This window comes from Miscanthus floridulus, chromosome 12, assembly GCF_019320115.1.
Source record: "Miscanthus floridulus cultivar M001 chromosome 12, ASM1932011v1, whole genome shotgun sequence".
Lineage (NCBI taxonomy): Eukaryota > Viridiplantae > Streptophyta > Magnoliopsida > Poales > Poaceae > Miscanthus > Miscanthus floridulus.
Window position 1 is genome coordinate 71,315,799 of NC_089591.1, and position 15,846 is coordinate 71,331,644.

General features: G+C 40.6%; 1 pseudogene; it reads left to right on the forward strand.

Annotated features, from left to right (window-relative positions):
* Nucleotides 1-817: 817 nt before the first annotated feature.
* On the forward strand, nucleotides 818-15,447 carry LOC136496100 (uncharacterized; annotated as a pseudogene).
* The last annotated feature ends 399 nt before the right edge of the window (nucleotides 15,448-15,846 follow it).

The following is a 15,846-nucleotide window of genomic DNA, read 5'->3' on the forward strand; positions in this document are numbered from 1 at the left end:
AACTCGCTAAATGTATCATTTACATCCCAATCCGGCTTTGCAAGGCTGTTTTGTCCAGCCTGGACTACCACGTTGGCCTGGTTGACCTGATCTAACCAACTTGGACCCAAGCAGAATATGCAAAAAGGCCCCGTGTGTGTTGCGTTTCATTTCGTGGGCCTGCTTCCTCCTGGAGTAGGTGGAGGCGACGGACTCGGCGACGCGCGGGATGGAGCCGCTGAAGACCGCTGTGGCGGCGACGGGAGAGGGCGCGACCCCCGCAAGCGGCTGGTGCTGCTGCGGCGGCGATGGGAGAGGGCGTGACCCCTCAGGCGGTTGGCTTCGGCGCCATAGGAGCCATGGCCGCCAGGTTTCGCCTTGATGGCGAGCCGTCGCCGGACTACGGTGAGTTCGTCGGAACCCTAATTGCCTTGTTCTGGTGGTTCTTTGTCAATGTTATGGTCTAGGGTTACTGTCATGTAGCTGGATTGTTGGGTAAATTAGTGATTTTTAGGGTTTTGATGGAGTTGGTGTTTGGTTAGGATTGTCCAGTTCACTGAAGCTCTGTGTAATTTAGGTCCCAATTCGAACAAATTCTCGCTAGAAGTCCATCATGGGTTTTTTTTTCTACGGTCAGGGTGTGAACAAAACCTATGTGATGGTAAAGTCACTTGGGAAGATGGCTTGGAAGCCGAATTGTAGTGCTTTTTTTTGGATAGAAGACCTCCTATTGTAGCTTGATTATGTGATTGGCAAGGTTAAGGTGTATTGGCTTTTCCCTGGCAAATAGTTGCATGATGGCCTTAGAATCATTGAATCTGGTGCTGAAACCTTAGTCATGAAATAAATTGTTGGTAGGGTGAACAATTTCGTGCTGTATCTTGATCAGTACAACCATATAGGTGACAACAATATTTGGGATGATGTTGTAATCAATCCAGTTGCTGATTTACCCAAGGTTGTGAGCCCTGTTAAGGTCACTTATGTGGATAAGAACCCAAGGGAGAAGCTATCAGACTTTTACAACCAGTTGTCAAGGAAGGAAGAAGATTAGGGAGTGGACACAGAAGGATCAGACTATGATGACAGTGATTATGACTTTGGAGATGGTGATGATGACTTATTTGTGGACAATGTAGATGAAGAGGTGGTGGATGAGGGTTTAGGTGTAACACCTCAGGTGTTTGTCACCAGTTAAGCAATGGGTTTGAGCTCAAACATGACATGTTAAGCGGTGATGAAGGTGTCAAGATCAAATCTACAAGAGTGAGCTCCAACTTAAACTTGGACAACACACATTTACTTACATGTGTACCCTTGTCAAGATTATGCAAGAGTAATGTTAAACATGCTTATTCAATGTACATTATATCAACATGCATCCATCTAGACCAGTGAAAAAGTTTCATGAAGTTTGGAATAAAAGTCACATGAAATGATGAGTTACATTCTTACTTGAATTGCACTATTAAGTGAATGGAATTATAGGTCATCAACCAAACCTTGCTATCTTACCCAAATGACTCCAAATGAACTCTACAACAAAAGTCACGAAGGGTTCATGTTGAGCAAGTGGCCAGAAAATGCTTCAATAGATCAAAAAGGATAATTTAAGCTTTATCATGATGCTACTTTGACTTGGTTTGAACAGTGGCTTAGAGTGTTTGCATGGCAGTGGAACCTAAATAAAAGTTGTAGCTCATCTTATGTAAAACAAACTTTGTTTAATGGTCAAGAGCTAAATCAGTGCCTAGATTAGCCAAACAAAGCTCACAAAAATCAACAAAATGTTGTTTTGGAATCCCAAAATTTGGCTAAGTCTGGGATGACTGAATTTTCATGTTTCCATTTTCATGTACCTGTCTTTGGCGAATTTTAGTTTGCAAACCATGTCAATTTTGGCCAAACTCCTGTAATCAAGGTTGTATTACTCACGTAGCACTACAACAAGGAGAATTGGTTTATTGAATCATCAAATGGTTTGGGAGATATTGAGGGGAGAATTTGGAGGTTTCAGTCGGCTTGAAACTGATTTCAGTTTTCAAGTTTTGTGAACCCCACTTTGGAACCTTGTATCTCTCCAACCAGGTCAAATTAGACTTTGGCACTTTAGCAAAGTTGGAGATTACGCGTAGCTCTACAACATTTGTTACTACCGCTTATGCCAAAACTAAACGAATTCGGAGTTAAGAGGGGACGAAGATTGATGTTTCCGTGTATTTTTGCGGTAGTATTAGTTACTTCCTTCAGGATTAAGAAACGAATGGCATCGTGGCCAACCACAGGTAGGAGAGCGATGCCGCGTGGCTCCTCTGTGCTGCCCTCGCTTGCCACCTTGCTCCCATGTGCATGAATACAGAGACCGGCACCCTCCTCACTCACGCTCGCCCTACTATCGCCAAGCCGCTCACCATGGCCGGGCGCAGCCGAGCTCCGCGTAGCCATGGCCGCCGAGCAGTGTTTCTCTAGCCTCCACCAGCAGCTCTGTGACCCTTTCCTCTCCCTCGTGCGCACCCTCGTCTGAGCAGGCGCTCACGTTGTTCTGGCTCATGCTCCGGCGTGGCGTCCCTCGCCCGAACGCCTTCATGGTGAGCTCCGTGGTTAGGTCGAGGCCGGTTGTGTCCGAGCACGGTCCATGCATGGGTGTGGCTAGGCCAGCGCTGCCCTGCCTGGCCACCGCCGCCGGCCGACGCCCCCCATGCTGGCCGACCCGGTACCTCTGCTTCTTCTCTGCTCTATGCGAGAGGTTGAAGAAGAAGGACCCAGTCGTAAATAGAAGCTTTTTCATGTGTTCACTTTGTATAAATGCCAGACACATATATTTACATATATGGGCTTAGTTGGTTTCTGAGATCTCTAGGGTTCCCAATGCAAAAGTATTTTCCTTTTTTGGTTTAATCTTTTCTTTTACAGATTTTGGTGCTGAACTTTGGAAAATTGTAATAATTAGTAGAAAAATCGTAAAATAACAAATATGGATTTTTTGGAATCATTGTGAAATTATATATGCAGTAGATCTATAATATGACATATTTTAGTTTAAAGATTCTGCTGTAAAAATAGATTTATGCATGTTAGATTTTGAATACTAGTTGTACTTGTCTTTTTCATAACTGCAGTTTTTGTGCTCAAATAAATGTGAAATGTTTATGGTAATCTACTGATGCTATGTGCATGATGTGGTAAAAATTTTAGGAGTTTAGGCTAGATAGTTTAAGAGCTATAAAAATAACAAATGCCCTATGTTGCTTTGCTCATATTCTGAATAGGCCTGCATGTTTGTATTAATTGGCTCAGTTAAGTTATGAATCATGCCTTGATGACAATAAATTAGTTGTATAACTTTTATTAAGCTTTCCAAAAAGCTAAAGAGCATTATTTTTGGTTAAGTAGATTTTTAGTTATAGCTACTTAAATTTTGGTGGCTGTTTCTGCCCAAACCCAGACAGGGTTGCCTTGTTGGTACTGTGGGGCCTTTTTAATAGTATAATTAGCTCTAGGTATTTGTAACAAAGTTGTTTAGAATTTGATATGGTTTCTAAAAAGTCTAGATCCACATTTATTAGACATGTAGAACTCTAGTTCTAGCTGTTTAAATTGGCATGTCAGATTCTATCCATGTTTTGGACAGAGATGCATTCATTGGATTAATTGACCTTGTTAGATATAGAATCATCTTAATATAATAATAATAAAGTTGTAGGTAACTTCATAATATTTTCAAAAAGTTATGATTCATGTTTGTTGGAGGTCTAGAACTCTAGTTACGCTTCTCTGAATTTCCTATCAGTTTTCTGTACCACTGCTGTTTGGGCTGCATGTGCAGTTTTGCTTGTGCAATTATTTTTATGGTGGAAATGATGTTTTCTGTGGCTATAGTGAATACCAAAGTTGTATATAATTTCATAATCTTGCTTGTGTTCAAATTTCATGACCATAGGCCTGATAGTTTAGGAGTTATGAATTTGGCAAATGATCTATCATGTTTGGTCTCTACTCCGTATAGATATGAATGATTGTGTTGTTTGGCCTAACTAAGCTTTGAATCATGTCTTGAAGATAATATAAGAAGTGTAGTGCCTTTCACAAGCTTTCCAAATTATTAAATATCACACCTTTTAGTGTTGTAGAGCTCTAGTTATAAGTTTAAGAAGATGCATGGCAGAATATGTCCAAATCTAGACAGAGGTGCTCAATTGTGCTTGATTGACCTTGTTAACTGAGGAATCACCTTGTGACGATAATAAACATGTTTTAGATAATTTAATAATCTTTCTATAAAGTTAATGTTCATACTTGTTTGATGTCCATAACTCTAGTTATGCATTGTTGAAATTATTACTATTTTTCTGTCCTAGTTCTGTGTAGATCTGAAACATTGGTATGTTTGACCTGGTTAGCTTTAGAATAAGCTTTTAGTGATAATAACAATGTTATAGGCAATTTTATTATCTTTATAGAAAGTCTAGGGTCACCCTTGTTGGATGCTTATATCTCCAATTATGGGTAAAATAATTGACTGTTGTGCGGTTGTCTTACATGTGCTAGGCGATGACTTTAGCTTGCTCTTGTTTTGGCTAAACATGTTGGTTAGTTCTTGATCAATGCATGGGTGTCATATCTAAACTTAATTTCACTTGTGTGCCATGCCTAATATGCTTGCTATCCCTCTATAATAGGTTGTGTGATGTTTAGTTAAATAACTCTAGGTGCCTATATCTTGCATGATGTTATGTTTGCCTTGAATGCTATTATGTGATGCATCTCATATTACCATTCTTCATATTCATGTATTTGCATCTTGCATCTCATCTAGGTACGCTAAATGCACCACGTGAAGGACGTGATGATGGAATCGAACCAGAAGACGGTGTTGGTGGACCTTTCCCGAAGATGGAAGGACCCCTGGAGTACATGCCTGAACAGGAGATGCTCACCAAGCGAGTGTCATCTAACAAACACTGACATAGTGTTGGATCATAGGCAAGACCCAGAGCATTCTAAGCCTCCTATATTTTTATAAATATTACTTGAATCCTTTATATTTGATGTATTAGGTTATAAGAGTTGATTGGAACCACTTGATGCATATAATTTCCTTGTCTGAAAATATACCTTTAACCCTGTGTAGGTCCAGGATCGAATATATACTTAGCCATGCTTAGACCGGTAGAAGTTGGGTGATTTCCTATCACCTACGAGATATAGGTGGATACCGAAGTACGGTTGGCTATATTTGCTATCGTGGAAAAGAACCATGAGGTAATAAAAATGGAGGCCGGACGGAGTCTATATGTAGGTTGACTCATGCGATTCCATCTGTGCCAATTAAGGACCGTACCATTGTTGGCCCTTCTGACAAGATTGAACCCATGCCTCTCACTTAGCTGGCTGGATAACTCGTTCCAACCATGAAGCCAAGTAGCTCAACTCAGGCTGGTTGTCCAGATGTGAGCCCAAGAGCAGGCCAGGCCTGAACGTCCTAGCAGCTGGTTGTCCCTAATTATACGGCGCTGGACAAACCCACGAAATGTGGACATGAGTTGTACCGAAGGTGACCTAAGGCTACCATGGCTGGTAGACCTGGGTTTGTGTTAGGAATAAATTTTCAGCTGGTTGAAATCGATTCGAATCGCCGTCTCTCCCGGACAATGAGAAACTTAGCTAGCTCCAACACCGTAGTAATTGTATTATGGAATGTGATGGTTCAGATAAACATAGAATTACTACATCGGCTATGGTTACTATTGTTATGCTACTAAATGATATCCCACATGTTTGGCATAGGTTAGTTGCTAATCTAGAGATGAATAGCTATAATTAACTTGATAATAGAATTATAAAATGTATAGCTGAATTAGTGGCTTTTTATGCAAAATGTTGTGAAGCTACCTCCACTTATAAAGCCTTGCATACTCTTTGGTGTCACTTTATTTCTGATTTATGACGGGTAAGTCTAGCTGAGTATATTCGAGTACTCAGGGTTTATCCCACCATATTGCAGGTGAAGTTCTCGGCCCGCTGAAGATGGTGGCTAACCGCCGGTGGGCTCGGTGACTCTATATTTATTTATCATCTATATGCTTTTATTAGAGGATATCACTTATGCTAGCAATATATTTGGAACTTATATTAATGTAATCATTTAAAAGCTATATTGTTTTCACTAATTGGTTTTGAAACCCAAACTTATACTATTATTTGTGAACTCATTTGTAATATTATTTCCACTGCAACTCTTTGTATGTGATGTGTATTTGCTTAATTCCTCGATCTTGGTTATGATGTTGATTTACCGAGGTCCTTTGTGATACTCGACGGACTACCAGGTTTATATGAGTGAAAGTATGCGCGCGTCAACATGTTAGCGGGGACAACCATACTTGATCTTGTATAAATTGGGCGGTTCTATCATAGCTAGCATCAGAGCAAGATTAAGCATAATACTGTCATATACATAGCTTTAAAAATAAAGTTTTAGTTTTAAAAAGCCTATTTTAGCTAAAACTTTAGCTACAGGCAAATTTTCTAAACTTATTTGCAAAACTATGCTAGTGACATCCTCCTTTATGCCCAGTTAAGGACTATTAGGTGGCTATCTAAGTACTAACTATGAGGGATGTACTTTCTTGCAATTTTTATTTCATCATCCATATGGTGTGCTATTGTATGGATGTCATTCGCTTGAATGGTAATGTATGGATCACTATACCTCTACGCCTAGGTAAGAAGGTAAGTTGATGAGTGACATGACCACGAGATGTGAGCGTGCAGTCAAAGGGAAGAGATAGTTTTGATACTTAAGTATATATATCTCATATATATACGGAAGTATTTAATTGTGGGTTAGCTTTGGTACGGCTATATATGCATCTTCTATATGTATGTATAAATGTATTTACTTTCGGATAGCTTTGATACAGAAGTATATATATATATATGGAAGTATTTAGCTTGCAACCTAGAGTCTAGACTTTCATTTCTATATATATAATTGTGGGGTTGGGCTGAAATGAAATCCTTCTGCAGGTACGCTAACCACGAATGTGTAGATTGAATGTAGCTGACAACTAGCTATATATCGAGAGAGTACGCATTATGCCATCGACATAGAACGTGATTGTCACCTTAGGCTGGCAATTTTGTGAGGATGAATAGGGCAGTCATGCATTCTGATTGTGCTTGTGCAAAAATATGTTTCCCTCACTTTATTCAAATACTAAGTAACGTATGATCAATGTGATGTTACTATCTTCCCTGTGTGAAGCTAGCCAAAATGCCTTGTCCCATGCTGCTTGAATAGCTATGCTTGAAGATAGTGTGTGATTAGCTTTGCCTTGTATGTTTGCTTCCAAAGGAAATAGATGAAAAGTTAGTAGTTAGCAAAAACTTCACCCCTTTGAAAACTAAATTGCTAAATGTAAGTAAAACTTGTTTTGTAGAGATATCCACCTACTCAGTAAAAAAGAAATAAAAGATAACAACACCTTACCACCATGTTTCACATGTTTATGTGTAGCGGTGTTGCTGTAGGTGACTGCTTGTTGTATGCGAGCTTTGTGCTTAGTAATAGTCGCTTAAGCTAATTAGATTGAGTGTTTTCGAAATGCTTGCTTAAGACCATGATGTATGTGTGGATGCTCTTATCTAGGTAGTGTCGTAGTTGTCACCCCTTTTGCCTACGGTAAGCATACGAGTGTTGAAGAGCGCTATCCTAGAACAGCGTCCAAGTTTTGATAATCTCATGGTTGTCATCTCCAATTAAGTTCTCTCTTAGGAGCCTGAGCCTGTACACATGGTTGCTAGACCTTGAACGTTGCGCTACGAAGACCTTTATCCATGCCTTTGCTTGACCTTGGGCTCAAGCTTAGTTCCCTTGAATGCTTGCATGTGTCGTGGTTGTCCAGCTCCTGTGTGGGAGGACCTTACTAAAAAATCCTTGTCGAGCCTCATTGCTCCTTCTCCTGCCGATGATCTGGTGCAACGCTAATCGCTATCTACCCTGGTTTTGGAACCTTTTTCCTCACAAATCATGCCATTGCTTTATCAACTGAATCCCTAGTCAGTGCATTGGCTCTGTCCCTCGAATCTCATTTATTTTGCCTCCAACCCTTTCAAGTCTCTGGATGTTTATCAGTCTTGATCTCATGTTGCTGCTCGTTAAGACCAAATCTCATGTTAATCTTTATCTGATAATCACTTTGGTGGACACAAGACGTATATGGAAATTAAGCAAGAGTCCCCTGCTCAGTTGTCTTCAGCAATTAGGCTATGTTCTCTAGCACTGTGTTTTTATCTTAGGACCACCTCCTTGTTGACTCCTAACCTTGTGACTATCTTTGTTTGCTATCCCTCCTTCGCATAGTGCTTGCTCCTATGCAACCCAATTTGTGCCACATGAGATTTCTTGTGGGTTGTATGTTCAGTAATGGTGCCACAATTAGCGATCTACGGTGCCATGATGAAACCAAGAGCCCCTATGGGTGCACCCACAAGGTTGTGCTACTTGGCACGCACTGTTATTGAGGTTTCTAGTCATGATCCATTGTAGAACTGCACTAATGTGTTATTTTCATGTGAGCTCTTCCTTGGTTATATCTCCATATCTACTCAAAAGATCCTTATATCAGACCAAAAGTAGCAGAGTTTCCTTCTGGAGTCATCCAAAGGATAACCTTTGAAGAACAAGTCACTGACATGAACATAAACAGACTACAAGAGGTAGTAGACAAGTGACCCTACTTGACGGTCCATGTAATGACGTCGATCATCTAGTGAGCAACTTATGTCATTCCCGTTGGATCAGAAAGGTGCACCACACTTAAGGTTGAATAAGTTATCAGTCGGATGATAAATGGACCAGGATATTATGTGCGATAATAGGTCACCTGGTGCTTATGAGTTTTCTATCCAAGTCTTGACCTTTATGTGCAAGATGATCAACCGACCTTCTTCGATGTGACCCCTTTCTACTGACTTCAATGGCAACCATCTATTTATGCTTCGACCATAATTCTTATTATCAAGAGTGAAGATTTGGAACCTTTTTAGTGTTGAGAGATAACTGATTAGTTACCAGTAGAAAGGTTAATCTCTAGCTAGGTAATTACTCTTTGGTAACTATGAAGGCCAGATCTCACAGAACAATGTTAAGCAAAGAAACAACAAAGTCGGTCATCGATGCTAGTACTGCTTTCTTCTCTAAGCCCTATGTTAAGTTAATTCCATCTTGGACAATCACACGGGTAGTGCAAGATACTGTATCAGCTAAGTAAAGAGCTAGAGAAAGCATGTCCCTAGTTTCGGTCAGCATCATCATGTACATGGTGTTATTAAAGGATTTGTTTAGGACTCTATTGGATAAAGCACAAAAGGTAATCAGAGACATTTTCTTATCTAGTAGGACTACCCCTCCATGTGAAGTATGCATTGTGCCCTGCAAAAATAGCCCACTAGTCCAATGTTTGTGCATCATGAGCTGGTGCCCAAATCAAGAGATTGAAGTTGTTCCTTAGGAAGCACCTGAGGAAAACCCTAGCCTCCATCCTCGGCGAGAAGGCTACCACTATCATAAAAAGAGTTAAAGACTGTGAGCACACTTCCCAATGTGTAAATCAAAGGAAAAGAAGAATTGGAAATCTGTCAAGATTTCATGGCACTAAATCGGTTATTTTTAAGCCAGTGATTAGTGGCTCAAACATGGTTGAATTCATGCCAAACTTGGTGATCTCCTTCCTCACTTAAGGTACTTCGATGTCTTCAGTTGGTTTGAGGATTGGTTGAGTAAAGCATCAGATTTGAGAGATGTTTTGATAGTTCGATCCCAAAATTTTAGAACAAAGCAGTTTTTGTAGATGATTTGTTTGGATAGTCAAATAGTATTCGTTTGAGCTAAATTTTGGTCAGTCATTAAAGGACTCTTGGATCTAGATGTCTACCAAAATTTGTGCACAATGGAGCAGTTGTTTGTAGGATATGAACTGATTACTGAGAGGTATAGAATCTATGATTTCTCTAATGACTACTAGCATCCCTCATATTAGTAGGTTGTGTTTGTTGCTCAGGTCATGTCAGCAATGTGATGATTGTTAATACTTTAGATGCCCTAGAGAAGACTCCTGGCACCCCTTTATGCCTTGCTTTTGCCCCCTCATATCAACAATGCGTGAGCAGTCAAGGTGTTCTACAAGTCAATTTTTGCCATTGCGAGTCAAAAACAATTTGAAAAGTGCCAAACAACAGATTTCATACTTTGATTTTGAGTTGTTGATTGACATTACAAAGAAAGCTTCAATGTCAATTGTAGTCCAACGAAGCTAGTTTTTCTACAATGCAAGTCAATCCAATTTACTATGCAACAGCACCATGAAGGAAAAATTGTACTTGATCTTGGTAGTGTACTGTTTCTTCGAATGGTGAATAATTGCAACCTTTGTTGTCCTCCAGACCTCATTAACATCCTTCTTCAACAAGGATTTCTAGGGCAAACTCGTCCTTGGTACATTCTATGTGTTTTTACTCATGAGGTTGCCTCAGATTCAACACAGATAACTGTTGCCGCTTGGATACAAGGATTCCCCAATTATTGATCATCAAAAACACTGAGTCAGCAGAGTTAGCTATTACATTCACCGCTCACTCAATGGACTCAGATAATAAAGTGTTATCATTAGAGAAAGAGAACTGCACACATGGAACATTATGTAGTTTTCCATCGGGTGGCATCTGAGTGATTGAACAATTATGACCGGCATAGATGTTGTTTATTGGTTAGTCGGTTTCTTATAGCCTTGGAGGATGATTACCCCTGTCTGTGATCTCATCCCTTATGAAAGGTCATACTCAAGCTACTTTGGTAGAGAACTACTTTTTGAGCTTTGTGAATGAGTATGGAACCATTATAATGAGTAGCTTTCTTAAGCTTGCAGTCTAGTGCTAAGCTCACATGGTCCATGCTATATTCAATAGGGAATTAGAGATAGTGGGTGATTGGTTTATGCTCTGTAGTACTCTCTAGATCCTGAGAATGAAGTATTGTGCTATCTTGGATTCCTCCCAAAGTAACAATACTTCATGAAAGCCAACAAAGGAAATTCTTCAGACAAAACTTACTACGAAGAGCAAGTATCAGAAAGTGTCTTGATCAAATTAGCCTCTTTGATACTCCAAAGTTAAGTAGTCTAAGGCTATCACTAATGTTGGAAAATGGATGGCATGCTTCTCTTTCCTTAAAAGTCTTTTGCACAGAATCTCGGGGTGAGATTCTCGTAAAGGGGAGGGCTGTAACACCCTAGGTGTTTGTCACCAGTTAAGCAATGGGATTGAGCTCAAACATGACATGTTAAGTGGTGACAAAGGTGTCAAGATCAAAACTACAAGAGTGAGCTCCAACATAAACTTAGACAACACACCTTTACTTACATGTGTACCCTTGTCAAGATTATGCAAGAGTAATGTTAAACATGCTCATTCCATGTACATTACATCAACATGCATCCATCTAGACCGGTGGAAAAGTTTCATGAAGTTTGGAATAAAAAAGTCACATGAAATGATGAGTTACATTCTTGCTTGAATTGCACTATTAAGTGAATGGAATTATAGGTCATCAACTGAACCTTACTACCCAAATGACTCCAAATGAACTCTACAACAAAAGTCATGAAGGGTTCATGTTGAGCAAGTGGCCAGAAAATGCTTCAATAGATCAAAAAGGATAATTTAAGCTTTATCATGATGCTACTTTGACTTGGTTTGAATAGTGGCTTAGAGTGTTTGCATGGCAATGGAACCTAAATAAAAGTTGTAGCTCATCTTATGTAGAACAAATTTTGTTTAATGGTCAAGAGCTAAATCAGTGCCTAGATTAGCCAAACAGATCTCACAAGAATCAACAAAATGTTGTTTTGGAATCTAGAAATTTGGCTAAGTCTAGGATGACTGAATTTTTGTATTTTCGTTTTCATGTACCTATCTTTGGCGAATTTTAGTTTGCAAAGCTTGTCGATTTTGGCCAAACTCCTGTAATCAAGGTTGTAGTACTCACGTAGCACTACAACAAGGAGAAATTGGTTTATTGAATCATCAAATGGTTTGGGAGATATTGAGGGGAGAAGTTAGAGGTTTAAGTCATCTTGAAACTGATTTTAGTTTTCAAGTTTCGTGAACCCCACTTTGGAACCTTGTATCTCTCCAACCAGACCAAATTAGACTTTGGCACTTTAAGCAAAGTTGGAGATCTCACGTAGCTCTACAACATTTGTTACTACCGTTTGTGCCAAAACTAAACAAATTCAGAGTTAAGAGGGGACAAAGATTGATGTTTCCGTGTATTTTTGCGGTAGTATTAGTTACTTCCTTTAGGATTGAGAAACGAATGGCATCTACCACAGGCAGGAGAGCGATGCCACGTGGCTCCTCTATGCTGTCCTCGCTTGCCACCTCACCCCCATGTGCATGAATATAAAGACCGGCACCCTTTTCACTCACGCTCGCTTCCTCTAGCCTCCCTCGCTCTCCTAGCGCTCTCGCTTGCCCTACTGCCACGCAGTCGCTCACCATGGCCAGCCTCATTCGAGCTCCGCACAGCCATCACCACTGAGTAGTGTTTCCCTAGCCTCCACCAGCAGCTCTATGACCCTCTCCTCTCCCTCGCGCGCACCCTTGTCCAAACGGGCGCTTGTGCTATTCCGGCTCATGCTCCGGTGCGGCGTCCCTCGCTCAAACGCCTTCACAGCGAGCTCCGTGGTCAGGCTGAGGCCAGCTGTGGTCGAGCGTGGGCCATGCATGGGTGCGGCCAGGCCGGCCCTACCTTGGCTATCCACTACCGCCGGTCGACGCCTCCCCTGCTGGCCGACTCGGCACCTCTGCTTCTTCTCTGCTCTGTGCGAGAGGTTGAAGAAGAAGGACCTAGTCATAAATAGAAGCTTTTTCATGTGTTCACTTTGCATAAATGCCAGACACATATATTTACATATATGGGTTTAGTTGGTTCCTAAGATCTCCAGGGTTCCCAATGCAAAAGTATTTTCCTTTTTCGGTTTAATCTTTTCTTTTGCAGATTTTGGTGCTGAACTTTGGAAAATCGTAATAATTAGTAGAAAAATCATGAGATATAGGTGGATGCCGAAGCACAGTTGGCTATATTTGCAATCATGGAAAAGAACCATGAGGTAATAGAAATGGAGGCTGGGCGGAGTCTATGTGTAGGTTGACTCATGCGATTCCGTCTGTGCCGATTAAGGACCGTACCATTGTTGGCCATTCTGACAAGATTGAACGCATGCCTCTCACTTAGCTAGCCAGATAACTTGTTCCAACTGTGAAGCCGAGTAGCTCAACTTAGGCTGGCCCTATTCTATAAAAGTGCGCACTCTAGATGGTAGTAAGGATGTGCGGGGAGTCAGATGTGAGCCCAAGGGTAGGCCGGGCTTGAACGTCCTGGTAGCTAGTTGTCCTTGATTGTGTAGCGCTAGACGAACCCACGAAATATGGACCTGAGTTGTACCAAATGTGACCTAAGGCTACCATGGCTGGTAGACATGGGTTTGTGTTAGGAATAAATTCCCAACTGGTTGAAATCGATTCAAATCGCCGTCTCTCTCAGACAGTGAGAAACTTGGCTAGCTCCAACACCATAGTAATTGTATTATGAAATGTGATGGTTCAGATAAACATGGAATTAGTACACCGGCTATGGTTACTATTATTATGCTACTAAATGATATCCCACATGTTTGGCACAGGTTAGTTACTAATCTAGAGATGAATAGCTATAATTAACTTGATGATTGAATTATAAAATGTATAACTGAATTAGTGGCTTTTTATGCAAAATGTCGTCAAGCTACCTCCACTTATAAAGCCTTGCATACTCTTTGGTGTCACTTTATTTCTGGTTTATGATGAGTAAGTCTAGCTGAGTACATTCGAGTACTCAGGGTTTATCCCACCATGTTGTAGGTGAAGTTCTCGGCTTGCTGAAGATGGTGGCTAACCGCCAGTGGGCTCGGTGACTCTATTTTTATTTCTCATCTATATGCTTTTATTAGAGGATGTCACTTATGCTAGCAATTTATTTGAAACTTATATTAATGTAATCATTTGAAAGCTATGTTGTTTTCACTAATTGGTTTTGAAACCTAAACTTGTACTATTATTTGTGAACTCATTTGTAATATTATTTCTATTGCAACTCTTTGTATGTGATGTGTATTTGCTTAATTCCTCGATCTTGGTTATGATGTTGATTTACCAAGGTCCTTCGTGACACTCGACAGACTACCGGGTTTATATAAGTGAAAGTATACGCTTGTCAACATGTTAGCAGGGACAACCGTACTTGATCTTGTATAAATTAGGCGGTTCTATCACATCAGGAAAGGGGAAGAAGGCAAAGAAGGGTAGGTCACCAGCTGGTACATCACAAGGAGAATCATTTGGTCCCAAAGATGAGGCATCTAGTTGTTCAGATAATGACATTGATTTACCTGATGACTCAGATGGAGAAGGCCAAGTGAAGTTGAAGTCCAAATCATTCAACCCTGAGGATCTAGTTAATCCAACCTTTAAGGTAGGCATGATATTCTCTAGTGTGGAGCTCCTAAGAAAAGCCATCACAGAGTACAGCCTAAAGCATAGAGTTGACATTAGGATGCCCAGGATTGACAAGAGCAGGGTTGGGGCTCATTGTGCTGTTGGCTGCCCCTAGACATTATATGCTTCATTAGACAGTAGAACTAAGGCATTCATGGTCAAAACTTATGTGGGAGAGTACAACTATAGGAAGGAATGGGTTCTCAAGAGGTGCACAACCAAGTGGCTATCAGAGAAGTACACTGAGACCTTTAGAGCAGATAGCAAGATGACACTAGGCAATTTTGCAAGGATTGTGCAGAAGGACCAGAACTTGGCACCCTCCAAGAGCAAGTTAGCTAGGGCAAGGAAACTAGCTATGGATAGGATATATGGTGATGAGCTTGAGCAGTTCAACCTATTGTGGGATTTTGGTAATGAACTGAGGAGGTCAAACCCAGGAAGTACTTTCTATGTTGGTCTCAATGATGGCCATTTCAGTCACATGTATTTCTCACTTGATGCATGCAAAAGGGGGTTCCTAGCTGGCTGTAGGCCTGTCATTTGCTTGGATGGATGTCACATTAAGACCAAGTTTGGAGGATGTTTGCTTACTGTAGTTGGTATAGACCCAAACAATTGCATATTTCCTATATCAATGGCCTATGTGGAGGTGGAGTCAAAGAGTACATGGAAATGGTTCGTTGAGACCCTCAAGCAAGACCTTGGGATTCAAAATACTTATCTATGGACTATAATGACTAACAAGCAAAAGGTTATATACTATGGCTGCTTGATGACTTATCCATTTTTTTAAACTTATTCTGTATTGTATACTAATTGTTTCAATGCATCTACAGGGACTTATACCTGCTGTCCAAGATGTTTTCCTAGAGTCAGAACATAGGTTCTATGTCATACACTTGTACTCCAACTTTTAAGGTCACTTCAATGGTGAGAACCTCAAAAACCAACTCTGGGCTTGTGCTAGGTCCACAACCATGGCAGCCTAGGATAGGAACATGGAGAAAATGAGGACATTAGATGCAGATGCACATAGATGGTTAGAACAGATGCCCCCAACATTTGGGTTAGAGCTTTTTTCAGTGAGTTTCCTAAGTGTGATCTGTTTCTCAATAATTCACATGAGGTATTCAACAAGTACATACTGGATGCAAGAGAAATGCCCATCCTCAGCATAATTATGAAGATCAAAGACCAACTAATGACCAGGGTGTACAACAAGCAAAATGATGTTCATGACAAGTGGCCAGGCCCTATCTGTCCCAAGAT